The 17,650-nt window shown below is 41.3% G+C and overlaps 7 non-coding genes across 7 annotated transcripts; all 7 read left to right on the top strand.

Moving 5' to 3' along the window:
• Positions 1 to 2,449: 2,449 nt before the first annotated feature.
• Trnam-cau lies at positions 2,450 to 2,535 on the top strand. Its single transcript is given in 2 exon segments — positions 2,450 to 2,486; positions 2,500 to 2,535. It is a non-coding gene; the product is annotated as a tRNA-Met (tRNA).
• A 2,546-nt stretch (positions 2,536 to 5,081) lies between these two features.
• On the top strand, positions 5,082 to 5,167 carry Trnai-gau. The gene is given in 2 exon segments: positions 5,082 to 5,118; positions 5,132 to 5,167. It is a non-coding gene; the product is annotated as a tRNA-Ile (tRNA).
• A 790-nt stretch (positions 5,168 to 5,957) lies between these two features.
• Positions 5,958 to 6,043, top strand: Trnam-cau. The gene is given in 2 exon segments: positions 5,958 to 5,994; positions 6,008 to 6,043. It is a non-coding gene; the product is annotated as a tRNA-Met (tRNA).
• Positions 6,044 to 9,198: 3,155 nt separating this feature from the next.
• Positions 9,199 to 9,284, top strand: Trnam-cau. The gene is given in 2 exon segments: positions 9,199 to 9,235; positions 9,249 to 9,284. It is a non-coding gene; the product is annotated as a tRNA-Met (tRNA).
• A 615-nt stretch (positions 9,285 to 9,899) lies between these two features.
• On the top strand, positions 9,900 to 9,985 carry Trnam-cau. The gene is given in 2 exon segments: positions 9,900 to 9,936; positions 9,950 to 9,985. It is a non-coding gene; the product is annotated as a tRNA-Met (tRNA).
• A 4,205-nt stretch (positions 9,986 to 14,190) lies between these two features.
• On the top strand, positions 14,191 to 14,276 carry Trnam-cau. The gene is given in 2 exon segments: positions 14,191 to 14,227; positions 14,241 to 14,276. It is a non-coding gene; the product is annotated as a tRNA-Met (tRNA).
• A 2,722-nt stretch (positions 14,277 to 16,998) lies between these two features.
• On the top strand, positions 16,999 to 17,084 carry Trnai-gau. The gene is given in 2 exon segments: positions 16,999 to 17,035; positions 17,049 to 17,084. It is a non-coding gene; the product is annotated as a tRNA-Ile (tRNA).
• Positions 17,085 to 17,650: the final 566 nt, after the last annotated feature.

Raw genomic sequence — 17,650 nt, 5'->3', positions numbered from 1 at the left:
CGAATGTAGAAATCTGAAGGTCGTGAGTTCGATCCTCACACGGGGCATATTTTTTTTCTTTTGAAAACGAATGAATCTATGACCGGATTAACGAAAACACAACAAACACGCATAGAGAAGACACATTTCTCATGTTGGCCTCGTTAGAGCAGTAGGCAGCGCGTCAGTCTCATAATCAAATCTAGAAATCTGAAGGCCGTGAGTTCGATCCTCACACGGGGCATATTTTTTTCTTTTGAAAACGAATGAATCTATGACCGGTTTAACGAAAACACCACAAACACGCATAGAGAAGACACATTTCTCATGTTGGCCTCGTTAGCGCATAGGCGGAGCGTTATTCTCATAATTTTTGTTTTTGATAAAGAATTACACTTTGACAGGTTATAAGAAAACACGACAAACCCACATAGAGAAGACACATTTCTCATTCTTGCCTTCGATCTCTTATAAGAAAACACCACAAACACGCATAGAGAAGACACATTTCTCATGTTGGCCTCGTTAGCGAAATATGGCAGCGCGTCAGTCTCATAATCGAATGTAGAAATCTGAAGGTCGTGAGTTCGATCCTCACACGGGGCATATTTTTTTCTTTTGAAAACGAATGAATCTATGACCGGTTTAACGAAATTACCACAAACACGCATAGAGAAGACACATTTCTAATGTAAGCCTTAGTAGCGCATAGGCAGAGCGTTATTCTCATGTTGGCCTCGTTAGCGCTGATTTAGAAATCTGAAGGTCGTGAGTTTGATCCTCACACGGGGCACATTTTAAGTTCTGAAAATGAATGACACTATGACCGGTTTGAAGAAAACACCACAAACACGAATAGAGAAGACACATTTCTCATGTTGGCCTCGTTAACGCAATATGGCAGAGCGTTAGTCTCATAATCGAATTAAGAAATCTGAATGTCGTGAGTTCTATCCTCACACGGGGCATATTTTTTTTCTTTGAAAATGTATGACTCTATGACCGGTTTTACGAAAACACCACAAACACGCAGAGAGAAGACAATTTTCCCATGTAGGCCTCGTTAGCGCATAGGCGGAGCGTTATTCTCATAATTTTTACTTTTGATAAAGAATTACACTTTGACAGGTTATAAGAAAACACGACAAACCCACATAGAGAAGACACATTTCTCATTCTTGCCTTCGATCTCTTATAAGAAAACACCACAAACACACATAGAGAAGACACATTTCTGATGTTGGCCTCGTTAGCGAAATATGGCAGCGCGTCAGTCTCATAATCGAATGTAGAAATCTGAAGGTCGTGAGTTCGATCCTCACACGGTGCATATTTTTTTCTTTTGAAAACGAATGAATCTATGACCGGTTTAACGAAAACACCACAAACACGCATAGAGAAGACATATTTTTCATGTTGGCCTCGTTAGCGCAGTAGGCGGAGCGTCAATATCATAATCGAATGTAGAAATCTTAATGTTGTGAGTTCGATCCTCACACGGGGCATATTTTTTCTTTTGAAAACGAAAGACTCTATGACCGGTTTGACGAAAACACCACAAACACGCATAGAAAAGACGCATTTCTCATGTTGGCCTCGTTAGCGCAGTAGGCAGCGCGTCAGTCTCATAATCGAATGTAGACATCTGAATGTCGTGAGTTCGATCCTCAGACGGGGCATATTTTTTTCTTTTGAAAACGAATGACTCTATGACTGGTTTGACGAAAACACCACAAACACGCATAGAGAAGACACATTACTTATGTTAGCCTCGTTAGCGCAGTAGGCAGCGCGTCAGTCTCATAATCTGATTTAGAAATATGAAGCTTCGTGAGTTCGATCCTCAAACAGGGCATATTTTTTTCTATTGAAAACGAATGACTCTATGACCGGTTTGACGAAAACACCACAAACACGCATAGAGAAGACACATTTTTCAGGTTGGCCTCGTTAGCGCAGTAGGCAGCGCGTCAATCTCATAATCAAATCTAGAAATCTGAAGGTCGTGAGTTCGATCCTCACACGGGGCACATTTTTTTTCTTTTGAAAACGAATGACTCTTTGAGCGGTTTGACAAAAAACACAACAAACACGCATAGAGAAGAGACTTTTCTCATGTTGGCCTCGTTAGCGCAGTAGGCAGCGCGTCAGTCTCATAATCAAATCTAGAAATCTGAAGGTCGTGAGTTCGATCATCACACGGGGCACATTTTTTTTTTCAAAACGAATGACTCTATGACCGGTTTGAAGAAAACACCACAGACACACATAGAGAAGACGCATTTCTCATGTTGGCCTCGTTAGCGCAGTAGACAGAGCGTCAGTCTCATAATCAAATGTAGAAATCTGAAGGTCATGAGTTCGATCCTCACACGGGGCATATTTTTTTTATTTTGAAAACGAATGACTCTATGAGCGGTTTGACGAAAGCACCACAAACACGCATAGAAAAGACCCATTTCTCATGTTGGCCTCGTTAGCGCAGTAGGCAGCGCGTCAGTCTCATAATCAAATGTAGAAATCTGAAGGTCGTGAGTTCGATCCTCACACGGGGCATATTTTTTTCTTTTGAAAACGTATGACTCTATGACCGGTTTGACGAAAATACCACAAACACGCATAGAGAAGACACATTTCTCAGGTTGGCCTCGCTAGCGCAGTAGGCAGCGCGTCAGTCTCATAATCAAATGTAGAAATCTGAAGGTCGTGAGTTCGATCCTCACACGGGGCATATTTTTTTTCTTTTGAAAACGAATGACTCTATGACCGGTTTGACAAAAACACCACAAACACACATAGAGAAGACACATTTTCCATGTAGGCGTCGTTAGCGCAATAGGCAGCGCGTCAGTCTCATAATCTGATTTAGAAATATGAAGGTCGTGATTTCGATCCTCACACAGGGCATATTTTTTTTCTTTTGAAAACGAATGTCTCTATGACCGGTTTGACGAAAACACCACAAACACGCATATAGAAGACACATTTTTCAGGTTGGCCTCGTTAGCGCAGTAGGCAGCGCGTCAGTCTCATAATCAAATGTACAAATCTGAAGGTCGTGAGATCGATCCTCACACGTGTCATATTTTTTTCTTTTGAAAACGAATGACTCTATGACCGGTTTGACGAAAACACCACAAACACGCATAGAGAAGACACATTTCTCATGTTAGCCTCGTTAGCGCAGTAGGCAGCGCGTCAGTCTCATAATCTGATTTAGAAATATGAAGGTCGTGAGTTCGATCCTCACACAGGGCATATTTTTTCTTTTGAAAACGAATGGCTCTATGAGCGGTTTGACAAAAAACACCACAAACACACATAGAGAAGACACATTTCTAATGTTGGCCTCATTAGCGCAGTAGGCGGCGCGTCAATATCATAATCGAATGTAGAAATCTGAATGTCGTGAGTTCGATCCTCACACGGGGCATATTTTTTCTTTTGAAAACAAATGACTCTATGACCGGTTTGACAAAAACACCACAAACACACATAGAGAAGACACATTTTCCATGTAGGCGTCGTTAGAGCAATAGGCAGCGCGTCAGTCTCATAATCTGATTTAGAAATATGAAGGTCGTGATTTCGATCCTCACACAGGGCATATTTTTTTTCTTTTGAAAACGAATGACTCTATGACCGGTTTGACGAAAACACCACAAACACGCATAGAGAAGACACATTTTTCAGGTTGGCCTCGTTAGCGCAGTAGGCAGCGCGTCAGTCTCATAATCAAATGTACAAATCTGAAGGTCGTGAGATCGATCCTCACACGGGTCATATTTTTTTCTTTTGAAAACGAAAGACTCTATGAACGGTTTGACGAAAACACCACAAACACGCATAGAAAAGGCACATTTCCCATGTAGGCGTCGTTAGCGCAATAGGCAGCGCGTCAGTCTCATAATGAAATCTAGAAATCTGAAGGTCGTGAGTTCGATCCTCACACGGGGTACATTTTTTTCTTTTGAAAACGAATGACTCTTTCAGCGGTTTGACAAAAAACACAACAAACACGCATAGAGAAGAGACTTTTCTCATGTTGGCCTCGTTAGCGCAGTAGGCAGCGCGTCAGTCTCATAATCAAATCTAGAAATCTGAAGGTAGTGAGTTCGATCATCACACGGGGCATATTTTTTCTTTTGAAAACGAATTGCTCTATGAGCGGTTTGACAAAAAACACAACTAACACGCATAGAGAAGACACTTTTCTCATGTTGGCCTCGTTAGCGCAGTAGGCAGCGCGTCAGTATCATAATCGAATGTAGAAATCTGAATGTCGTGAGTTCAATCCTCACACGGGGCATATTTTTTTCTTTTGAAAACGAATGACTCTATGACCGGTTTGACGAAAACACCACAAACACGCATAGAGAAGACACATTTCTCATGTTAGCCTCGTTAGCGCAGTAGGCAGCGCGTCAGTCTCATAATCTGATTTAGAAATATGAAGGTCGTGAGTTCGATCCTCACACAGGGCATATTTTTTTCTTTTGAAAACGAATGACTCTATGACCGGTTTGACGAAAACACCACAAACACGCATAGAGAAGACACATTTTTCAGGTTGGCCTCGTTAGCGCAGTAGGCAGCGCGTCAATCTCATAATCAAATCTAGAAATCTGAAGGTCGTGAGTTCGATCCTCACACGGGGCACATTTTTTTTTCTTTTGAAAACGAATGAATCTTTGAGCGGTTTGACAAAAAACACAACAAACACGCATAGAGAAGAGACTTTTCTCATGTTGGCCTCGTTAGCGCAGTAGGCAGCGCGTCAGTCTCATAATCAAATCTAGAAATCTGAAGGTCGTGAGTTCGATCATCACACGGGACACATTTTTTTCTTTTCAAAACGAATGACTCTATGACCTGTTTAAAGAAAACACCACAGACACGCATAGAGAAGACGCATTTCTCATGTTGGCCTCGTTAGCGCAGTAGACAGCGCGTCAGTCTCATAATCAAATGTAGAAATCTGAAGGTCATGAGTTCGATCCTCACACGGGGCATATTTTTTTTTCTTTTTAAACGAATGACTCTATGAGCGGTTTGACGAAAACACCACAAACACGCATAGAAAAGACTCATTTCTCATGTTGGCCTTGTTAGCGCAGTAGGCAGCGCGTCAGTCTGATAATCAAATGTAGAAATCTGAAGGTCGTGAGTTCGATCCTCACACGGGGCATATTTTTTTCTTTTGAAAACGTATGACTCTATGACCGGTTTGACGAAAATACCACAAACACGCATAGAGAAGACACATTTCTCAGGTTGGCCTCGCTAGCGCAGTAGGCAGCGCGTCAGTCTCATAATCAAATGTAGAAATCTGAAAGTCGTGAGTTCGATCCTCACACGAGGCATATTTTTTTTCTTTTGTAAACGAAAGATTCTATGACCGGTTTGACGAAAACACCACAAACACGCATAGAAAAGACACATTTCTCATGTTGGCCTTGTTAGCGCAGTAGGCAGCGCGTCAGTCTCATAATCAAATATAGAAATCGAAAGGTCGTGAGTTTGATCCTCACGCGGGGCATATCTTATTCTTTTGAAAACGAATGACTCTATGACCGGTTTGACGAAAACACCACAAACACGCATAGAGAAGACACATTTCTCATGTTGCCTCATTAGCGCAGTAGGCGGCGCGTCAATATCATAATCGAATGTAGAAATCTGAATGTCGTGAGTTCGATCCTCACACGGGGCACATTTTTTCTTTTGAAAACGAATGACTCTATGACCGGTTTGACGAAAACACCACAAATACGCATAGAGAAGAAACATTTCTCATGTTGGCCTCGTTAGCGCAGTATGCAGCGCGTCAGTCTCATAATCAAATGTAGAAATCGGAAGGTCGTGAGTTCGATCCTCACACGGGGCATATTTTATTCTTTTGAAAACGAATGACTCTATGACCGGTTTGACAAAAAAACACCACAAACACGCATAGAGAAGTCACTTTTCTCATGTTGGCCTCGTTAGCGCAGTAGGCAGCGCGTCAGTCTCATAATCAAATGTAGAAATCTGAAGGTCGTGAGTTCGATCCTCACACGGGGCATATTTTTTTTTCTTTTGAAAAGGAATAACTCTATGACCGGTTTGACAAAAAAAACACCACAAACACGCATAGAGAAGACAAATTTCTCATGTTGGCCTCGTTAGCGCGGTAGGCAGCGCGTCAGTCTCATAATCAAATCTAGAAATCTGAAGGTCGTGAGTTCGATCCTTCGACGGGGCATATTTTTTTCTTTTGAAAACGAATGACTCTATGACCGGTTTGATGAAAACACCACAAACACGCATAGAGAAGACAATTTTCCCATGTAGGCCTCGTTAGCGCATAGGCGGAGCGTTATTCTCATAATTTTTACTTTTGATAAAGAATTACACTTTGACAGGTTATAAGAAAACACGACAAACCCACATAGAGAAGACACATTTCTCATTCTTGCCTTCGATCTCTTATAAGAAAACACCACAAACACACATAGATAAGACACATTTCTGATGTTGGCCTCGTTAGCGAAATATGGCAGCGCGTCAGTCTCATAATCGAATGTAGAAATCTGAAGGTCGTGAGTTCGATCCTCACACGGTGCATATTTTTTTCTTTTGAAAACGAATGAATCTATGACCGGTTTAACGAAAACACCACAAACACGCATAGAGAAGATACATTTCTCATGTTGGCCTCGTTAGCGCATAGGCGGAGCGTTATTCTAATAATTTTTTTTTTTTTGATAAAGAATTACACTTTGACAGGTTATAAGAAAACACGACAAACCCACATAGAGAAGACACATTTCTCATTCTTGCCTTCGATCTCTTATAAGAAAACACCACAAACACGCATAGAGAAGACACATTTCTCATGTTGGCCTCGTTAGCGAAATATGGCAGCGCGTCAGTCTCATAATCGAATGTAGAAATCTGAAGGTCGTGAGTTCGATCCTCACACGGGGCATATTTTTTTCTTTTGAAAACGAATGAATCTATGACCGGTTTAACGAAAACACCACAAACACGCATAGAGAAGACACATTTCTCATGTTGGCCTCGTTAGCGCATAGGCGGAGCGTTATTTTCATAATTTTTTTTTTTGATAAAGAATTACACTTTGACAGGTTATAAGAAAACACGACAAACCCACATAGAGAAGACACATTTCTCATTCTTGCCTTCGATCTCTTATAAGAAAACACCACAAACACGCATAAAGACACATTTCTCATGTTGGCCTCGTTAGCGAAATATGGCAGCGCGTCAGTCTCATAATCGAATGTAGAAATCTGAAGGTCGTGAGTTCGATCCTCACACGGGGCATATTTTTTTCTTTTGAAAACGAATGAATCTATGACCGGTTTAACGAAAACACCACAAACACGCATAGAGAAGACACATTTCTCATGTTGGCCTCGTTAGCGCATAGGCGGAGCGTTATTCTCATAATTTTTTTTTTTGATAAAGAATTACACTTTGACAGGTTATAAGAAAACACGACAAACCCACATAGAGAAGACACATTTCTCATTCTTGCCTTCGATCTCTTATAAGAAAACACCACAAACACGCATAGAGAAGACACATTTCTCATGTTGGCCTCGTTAGCGAAATATGGCAGCGCGTCAGTCTCATAATCGAATGTAGAAATCTGAAGGTCGTGAGTTCGATCCTCACACGGGGCATATTTTTTTCTTTTGAAAACGAATGAATCTATGACCGGTTTAACGAAAACACCACAAACACGCATAGAGAAGACACATTTCTCATGTTGGCCTAGTTAGCGAAATATGGCAGCGCGTTAGTCTCATAATCGAATGTAGAAATCTGAAGGTCGTGAGTTCGATTCTCACACGGGGCATATTTTTTTTCTTTTGAAAACGAATGAATCTATGACCGGATTAACGAAAACACAACAAACACGCATAGAGAAGACACATTTCTCATGTTGGCCTCGTTAGAGCAGTAGGCAGCGCGTCAGTCTCATAATCAAATCTAGAAATCTGAAGGACGTGAGTTCGATCCTCACACGGGGCATATTTTTTTCTTTTGAAAACGAATGAATCTATGACCGGTTTAACGAAAACACCACAAACACGCATAGAGAAGACACATTTCTCATGTTGGCCTCGTTAGCGCATAGGCGGAGCGTTATTCTCATAATTTTTGTTTTTGATAAAGAATTACACTTTGACAGGTTATAAGAAAACACGACAAACCCACATAGAGAAGACACATTTCTCATTCTTGCCTTCGATCTCTTATAAGAAAACACCACAAACACGCATAGAGAAGACACATTTCTCATGTTGGCCTCGTTAGCGAAATATGGCAGCGCGTCAGTCTCATAATCGAATGTAGAAATCTGAAGGTCGTGAGTTCGATCCTCACACGGGGCATATTTTTTTCTTTTGAAAACGAATGAATCTATGACCGGTTTAACGAAAACACCACAAACACGCATAGAGAAGACACATTTCTAATGTAAGCCTTAGTAGCGCATAGGCAGAGCGTTATTCTCATGTTGGCCTCGTTAGCGCTGATTTAGAAATCTGAAGGTCGTGAGTTTGATCCTCACACGGGGCACATTTTAAGTTCTGAAAATGAATGACACTATGACCGGTTTGAAGAAAACACCACAAACACGAATAGAGAAGACACATTTCTCATGTTGGCCTCGTTAACGCAATATGGCAGAGCGTTAGTCTCATAATCGAATTAAGAAATCTGAATGTCGTGAGTTCTATCCTCACACGGGGCATATTTTTTTTCTTTGAAAATGTATGACTCTATGACCGGTTTTACGAAAACACCACAAACACGCAGAGAGAAGACAATTTTCCCATGTAGGCCTCGTTAGCGCATAGGCGGAGCGTTATTCTCATAATTTTTACTTTTGATAAAGAATTACACTTTGACAGGTTATAAGAAAACACGACAAACCCACATAGAGAAGACACATTTCTCATTCTTGCCTTCGATCTCTTATAAGAAAACACCACAAACACACATAGAGAAGACACATTTCTGATGTTGGCCTCGTTAGCGAAATATGGCAGCGCGTCAGTCTCATAATCGAATGTAGAAATCTGAAGGTCGTGAGTTCGATCCTCACACGAGGCATATTTTTTTTCTTTTGTAAACGAAAGATTCTATGACCGGTTTGACGAAAACACCACAAACACGCATAGAAAAGACACATTTCTCATGTTGGCCTTGTTAGCGCAGTAGGCAGCGCGTCAGTCTCATAATCAAATGTAGAAATCTGAAGGTCGTGAGTTCGATCCTCACACGAGGCATATTTTTTTTCTTTTGTAAACGAAAGATTCTATGACCGGTTTGACGAAAACACCACAAACACGCATAGAAAAGACACATTTCTCATGTTGGCCTTGTTAGCGCAGTAGGCAGCGCGTCAGTCTCATAATCAAATATAGAAATCGGAAGGTCGTGAGTTTGATCCTCACACGGGGCATATCTTATTCTTTTGAAAACGAATGACTCTATGACCGGTTTGACGAAAACACCACAAACACGCATAGAGAAGACACATTTCTCATGTTGCCTCATTAGCGCAGTAGGCGGCGCGTCAATATCATAATCGAATGTAGAAATCTGAATGTCGTGAGTTCGATCCTCACACGGGGCATATTTTTTCTTTTGAAAACGAATGACTCTATGACCGGTTTGACGAAAACACCACAAATACGCATAGAGAAGAAACATTTCTCATGTTGGCCTCGTTAGCGCAGTATGCAGCGCGTCAGTCTCATAATCAAATGTAGAAATCGGAAGGTCGTGAGTTCGATCCTCACACGGGGCATATTTTGTTCTTTTGAAAACGAATGACTCTATGACCGGTTTGACAAAAAAACACCACAAACACGCATAGAGAAGTCACTTTTCTCATGTTGGCCTCGTTAGCGCAGTAGGCAGCGCGTCAGTCTCATAATCAAATGTAGAAATCTGAAGGTCGTGAGTTCGATCCTCACACGGGGCATATTTTTTTTCTTTTGAAAAGGAATGACTCTATGACCGGTTTGACAAAAAAAACACCACAAACACGCATAGAGAAGACACATTTCTCATGTTGGCCTCGTTAGCGCGGTAGGCAGCGCGTCAGTCTCATAATCAAATCTAGAAATCTGAAGGTCGTGAGTTCGATCCTTCGACGGGGCATATTTTTTTCTTTTGAAAACGAATGACTCTATGACCGGTTTGATGAAAAAACCACAAACACGCATAGAGAAGACAATTTTCCCATGTAGGCCTCGTTAGCGCATAGGCGGAGCGTTATTCTCATAATTTTTACTTTTGATAAAGAATTACACTTTGACAGGTTATAAGAAAACACGACAAACCCACATAGAGAAGACACATTTCTCATTCTTGCCTTCGATCTCTTATAAGAAAACACCACAAACACACATAGAGAAGACACATTTCTGATGTTGGCCTCGTTAGCGAAATATGGCAGCGCGTCAGTCTCATAATCGAATGTAGAAATCTGAAGGTCGTGAGTTCGATCCTCACACGGTGCATATTTTTTTCTTTTGAAAACGAATGAATCTATGACCGGTTTAACGAAAACACCACAAACACGCATAGAGAAGATACATTTCTCATGTTGGCCTCGTTAGCGCATAGGCGGAGCGTTATTCTAATAATTTTTTTTTTTTTGATAAAGAATTACACTTTGACAGGTTATAAGAAAACACGACAAACCCACATAGAGAAGACACATTTCTCATTCTTGCCTTCGATCTCTTATAAGAAAACACCACAAACACGCATAGAGAAGACACATTTCTCATGTTGGCCTCGTTAGCGAAATATGGCAGCGCGTCAGTCTCATAATCGAATGTAGAAATCTGAAGGTCGTGAGTTCGATCCTTACACGGGGCATATTTTTTTCTTTTGAAAACGAATGAATCTATGACCGGTTTGACGAAAACACCACAAACACGCAGAGAGAAGACACATTTCTCATGTTGGCCTCGTTAGCGCATAGGCGGAGCGTTATTTTCATAATTTTTTTTTTTTGATAAAGAATTACACTTTGACAGGTTATAAGAAAACACGACAAACCCACATAGAGAAGACACATTTCTCATTCTTGCCTTCGATCTCTTATAAGAAAACACCACAAACACGCATAAAGACACATTTCTCATGTTGGCCTCGTTAGCGAAATATGGCAGCGCGTCAGTCTCATAATCGAATGTAGAAATCTGAAGGTCGTGAGTTCGATCCTCACACGGGGCATATTTTTTTCTTTTGAAAACGAATGAATCTATGACCGGTTTAACGAAAACACCACAAACACGCATAGAGAAGACACATTTCTCATGTTGGCCTCGTTAGCGCATAGGCGGAGCGTTATTCTCATAATTTTTTTTTTTGATAAAGAATTACACTTTGACAGGTTATAAGAAAACACGACAAACCCACATAGAGAAGACACATTTCTCATTCTTGCCTTCGATCTCTTATAAGAAAACACCACAAACACGCATAGAGAAGACACATTTCTCATGTTGGCCTCGTTAGCGAAATATGGCAGCGCGTCAGTCTCATAATCGAATGTAGAAATCTGAAGGTCGTGAGTTCGATCCTCACACGGGGCATATTTTTTTCTTTTGAAAACGAATGAATCTATGACCGGTTTAACGAAAACACCACAAACACGCATAGAGAAGACACATTTCTCATGTTGGCCTAGTTAGCGAAATATGGCAGCGCGTTAGTCTCATAATCGAATGTAGAAATCTGAAGGTCGTGAGTTCGATCCTCACACGGGGCATATTTTTTTTCTTTTGAAAACGAATGAATCTATGACCGGATTAACGAAAACACAACAAACACGCATAGAGAAGACACATTTCTCATGTTGGCCTCGTTAGAGCAGTAGGCAGCGCGTCAGTCTCATAATCAAATCTAGAAATCTGAAGGCCGTGAGTTCGATCCTCACACGGGGCATATTTTTTTCTTTTGAAAACGAATGAATCTATGACCGGTTTAACGAAAACACCACAAACACGCATAGAGAAGACACATTTCTCATGTTGGCCTCGTTAGCGCATAGGCGGAGCGTTATTCTCATAATTTTTGTTTTTGATAAAGAATTACACTTTGACAGGTTATAAGAAAACACGACAAACCCACATAGAGAAGACACATTTCTCATTCTTGCCTTCGATCTCTTATAAGAAAACACCACAAACACGCATAGAGAAGACACATTTCTCATGTTGGCCTCGTTAGCGAAATATGGCAGCGCGTCAGTCTCATAATCGAATGTAGAAATCTGAAGGTCGTGAGTTCGATCCTCACACGGGGCATATTTTTTTCTTTTGAAAACGAATGAATCTATGACCGGTTTAACGAAATTACCACAAACACGCATAGAGAAGACACATTTCTAATGTAAGCCTTAGTAGCGCATAGGCAGAGCGTTATTCTCATGTTGGCCTCGTTAGCGCTGATTTAGAAATCTGAAGGTCGTGAGTTTGATCCTCACACGGGGCACATTTTAAGTTCTGAAAATGAATGACACTATGACCGGTTTGAAGAAAACACCACAAACACGAATAGAGAAGACACATTTCTCATGTTGGCCTCGTTAACGCAATATGGCAGAGCGTTAGTCTCATAATCGAATTAAGAAATCTGAATGTCGTGAGTTCTATCCTCACACGGGGCATATTTTTTTTCTTTGAAAATGTATGACTCTATGACCGGTTTTACGAAAACACCACAAACACGCAGAGAGAAGACAATTTTCCCATGTAGGCCTCGTTAGCGCATAGGCGGAGCGTTATTCTCATAATTTTTACTTTTGATAAAGAATTACACTTTGACAGGTTATAAGAAAACACGACAAACCCACATAGAGAAGACACATTTCTCATTCTTGCCTTCGATCTCTTATAAGAAAACACCACAAACACACATAGAGAAGACACATTTCTGATGTTGGCCTCGTTAGCGAAATATGGCAGCGCGTCAGTCTCATAATCGAATGTAGAAATCTGAAGGTCGTGAGTTCGATCCTCACACGGTGCATATTTTTTTCTTTTGAAAACGAATGAATCTATGACCGGTTTAACGAAAACACCACAAACACGCATAGAGAAGACATATTTTTCATGTTGGCCTCGTTAGCGCAGTAGGCGGAGCGTCAATATCATAATCGAATGTAGAAATCTTAATGTTGTGAGTTCGATCCTCACACGGGGCATATTTTTTCTTTTGAAAACGAAAGACTCTATGACCGGTTTGACGAAAACACCACAAACACGCATAGAAAAGACGCATTTCTCATGTTGGCCTCGTTAGCGCAGTAGGCAGCGCGTCAGTCTCATAATCGAATGTAGACATCTGAATGTCGTGAGTTCGATCCTCAGACGGGGCATATTTTTTTCTTTTGAAAACGAATGACTCTATGACTGGTTTGACGAAAACACCACAAACACGCATAGAGAAGACACATTACTTATGTTAGCCTCGTTAGCGCAGTAGGCAGCGCGTCAGTCTCATAATCTGATTTAGAAATATGAAGCTTCGTGAGTTCGATCCTCAAACAGGGCATATTTTTTTCTATTGAAAACGAATGACTCTATGACCGGTTTGACGAAAACACCACAAACACGCATAGAGAAGACACATTTTTCAGGTTGGCCTCGTTAGCGCAGTAGGCAGCGCGTCAATCTCATAATCAAATCTAGAAATCTGAAGGTCGTGAGTTCGATCCTCACACGGGGCACATTTTTTTTCTTTTGAAAACGAATGACTCTTTGAGCGGTTTGACAAAAAACACAACAAACACGCATAGAGAAGAGACTTTTCTCATGTTGGCCTCGTTAGCGCAGTAGGCAGCGCGTCAGTCTCATAATCAAATCTAGAAATCTGAAGGTCGTGAGTTCGATCATCACACGGGGCACATTTTTTTTTTCAAAACGAATGACTCTATGACCGGTTTGAAGAAAACACCACAGACACACATAGAGAAGACGCATTTCTCATGTTGGCCTCGTTAGCGCAGTAGACAGAGCGTCAGTCTCATAATCAAATGTAGAAATCTGAAGGTCATGAGTTCGATCCTCACACGGGGCATATTTTTTTTATTTTGAAAACGAATGACTCTATGAGCGGTTTGACGAAAGCACCACAAACACGCATAGAAAAGACCCATTTCTCATGTTGGCCTCGTTAGCGCAGTAGGCAGCGCGTCAGTCTCATAATCAAATGTAGAAATCTGAAGGTCGTGAGTTCGATCCTCACACGGGGCATATTTTTTTCTTTTGAAAACGTATGACTCTATGACCGGTTTGACGAAAATACCACAAACACGCATAGAGAAGACACATTTCTCAGGTTGGCCTCGCTAGCGCAGTAGGCAGCGCGTCAGTCTCATAATCAAATGTAGAAATCTGAAGGTCGTGAGTTCGATCCTCACACGGGGCATATTTTTTTTCTTTTGAAAACGAATGACTCTATGACCGGTTTGACAAAAACACCACAAACACACATAGAGAAGACACATTTTCCATGTAGGCGTCGTTAGCGCAATAGGCAGCGCGTCAGTCTCATAATCTGATTTAGAAATATGAAGGTCGTGATTTCGATCCTCACACAGGGCATATTTTTTTTCTTTTGAAAACGAATGTCTCTATGACCGGTTTGACGAAAACACCACAAACACGCATATAGAAGACACATTTTTCAGGTTGGCCTCGTTAGCGCAGTAGGCAGCGCGTCAGTCTCATAATCAAATGTACAAATCTGAAGGTCGTGAGATCGATCCTCACACGTGTCATATTTTTTTCTTTTGAAAACGAATGACTCTATGACCGGTTTGACGAAAACACCACAAACACGCATAGAGAAGACACATTTCTCATGTTAGCCTCGTTAGCGCAGTAGGCAGCGCGTCAGTCTCATAATCTGATTTAGAAATATGAAGGTCGTGAGTTCGATCCTCACACAGGGCATATTTTTTTCTTTTGAAAACGAATGACTCTATGACCGGTTTGACAAAAAACACAACAAACACGCATAGAGAAGAGACTTTTCTCATGTTGGCCTCGTTAGCGCAGTAGGCAGCGCGTCAGTCTCATAATCAAATCTAGAAATCTGAAGGTAGTGAGTTCGATCATCACACAGTGCATATTTTTTCTTTTGAAAACGAATGGCTCTATGAGCGGTTTGACAAAAAACACCACAAACACACATAGAGAAGACACATTTCTCATGTTGGCCTCATTAGCGCAGTAGGCGGCGCGTCAATATCATAATCGAATGTAGAAATCTGAATGTCGTGAGTTCGATCCTCACACGGGGCATATTTTTTCTTTTGAAAACAAATGACTCTATGACCGGTTTGACAAAAACACCACAAACACACATAGAGAAGACACATTTTCCATGTAGGCGTCGTTAGAGCAATAGGCAGCGCGTCAGTCTCATAATCTGATTTAGAAATATGAAGGTCGTGATTTCGATCCTCACACAGGGCATATTTTTTTTCTTTTGAAAACGAATGACTCTATGACCGGTTTGACGAAAACACCACAAACACGCATAGAGAAGACACATTTTTCAGGTTGGCCTCGTTAGCGCAGTAGGCAGCGCGTCAGTCTCATAATCAAATGTACAAATCTGAAGGTCGTGAGATCGATCCTCACACGGGTCATATTTTTTTCTTTTGAAAACGAAAGACTCTATGAACGGTTTGACGAAAACACCACAAACACGCATAGAAAAGGCACATTTCCCATGTAGGCGTCGTTAGCGCAATAGGCAGCGCGTCAGTCTCATAATGAAATCTAGAAATCTGAAGGTCGTGAGTTCGATCCTCACACGGGGTACATTTTTTTCTTTTGAAAACGAATGACTCTTTCAGCGGTTTGACAAAAAACACAACAAACACGCATAGAGAAGAGACTTTTCTCATGTTGGCCTCGTTAGCGCAGTAGGCAGCGCGTCAGTCTCATAATCAAATCTAGAAATCTGAAGGTAGTGAGTTCGATCATCACACGGGGCATATTTTTTCTTTTGAAAACGAATTGCTCTATGAGCGGTTTGACAAAAAACACAACTAACACGCATAGAGAAGACACTTTTCTCATGTTGGCCTCGTTAGCGCAGTAGGCAGCGCGTCAGTATCATAATCGAATGTAGAAATCTGAATGTCGTGAGTTCAATCCTCACACGGGGCATATTTTTTTCTTTTGAAAACGAATGACTCTATGACCGGTTTGACGAAAACACCACAAACACGCATAGAGAAGACACATTTCTCATGTTAGCCTCGTTAGCGCAGTAGGCAGCGCGTCAGTCTCATAATCTGATTTAGAAATATGAAGGTCGTGAGTTCGATCCTCACACAGGGCATATTTTTTTCTTTTGAAAACGAATGACTCTATGACCGGTTTGACGAAAACACCACAAACACGCATAGAGAAGACACATTTTTCAGGTTGGCCTCGTTAGCGCAGTAGGCAGCGCGTCAATCTCATAATCAAATCTAGAAATCTGAAGGTCGTGAGTTCGATCCTCACACGGGGCACATTTTTTTTTCTTTTGAAAACGAATGAATCTTTGAGCGGTTTGACAAAAAACACAACAAACACGCATAGAGAAGAGACTTTTCTCATGTTGGCCTCGTTAGCGCAGTAGGCAGCGCGTCAGTCTCATAATCAAATCTAGAAATCTGAAGGTCGTGAGTTCGATCATCACACGGGACACATTTTTTTCTTTTCAAAACGAATGACTCTATGACCTGTTTAAAGAAAACACCACAGACACGCATAGAGAAGACGCATTTCTCATGTTGGCCTCGTTAGCGCAGTAGACAGCGCGTCAGTCTCATAATCAAATGTAGAAATCTGAAGGTCATGAGTTCGATCCTCACACGGGGCATATTTTTTTTTCTTTTTAAACGAATGACTCTATGAGCGGTTTGACGAAAACACCACAAACACGCATAGAAAAGACTCATTTCTCATGTTGGCCTTGTTAGCGCAGTAGGCAGCGCGTCAGTCTGATAATCAAATGTAGAAATCTGAAGGTCGTGAGTTCGATCCTCACACGGGGCATATTTTTTTCTTTTGAAAACGTATGACTCTATGACCGGTTTGACGAAAATACCACAAACACGCATAGAGAAGACACATTTCTCAGGTTGGCCTCGCTAGCGCAGTAGGCAGCGCGTCAGTCTCATAATCAAATGTAGAAATCTGAAAGTCGTGAGTTCGATCCTCACACGAGGCATATTTTTTTTCTTTTGTAAACGAAAGATTCTATGACCGGTTTGACGAAAACACCACAAACACGCATAGAAAAGACACATTTCTCATGTTGGCCTTGTTAGCGCAGTAGGCAGCGCGTCAGTCTCATAATCAAATATAGAAATCGAAAGGTCGTGAGTTTGATCCTCACGCGGGGCATATCTTATTCTTTTGAAAACGAATGACTCTATGACCGGTTTGACGAAAACACCACAAACACGCATAGAGAAGACACATTTCTCATGTTGCCTCATTAGCGCAGTAGGCGGCGCGTCAATATCATAATCGAATGTAGAAATCTGAATGTCGTGAGTTCGATCCTCACACGGGGCACATTTTTTCTTTTGAAAACGAATGACTCTATGACCGGTTTG

This window comes from Nematostella vectensis, chromosome 9 (assembly GCF_932526225.1).
Source record: "Nematostella vectensis chromosome 9, jaNemVect1.1, whole genome shotgun sequence".
Lineage (NCBI taxonomy): Eukaryota > Metazoa > Cnidaria > Anthozoa > Actiniaria > Edwardsiidae > Nematostella > Nematostella vectensis.
This window is presented reverse-complemented; position numbering and strand designations above follow the sequence as displayed.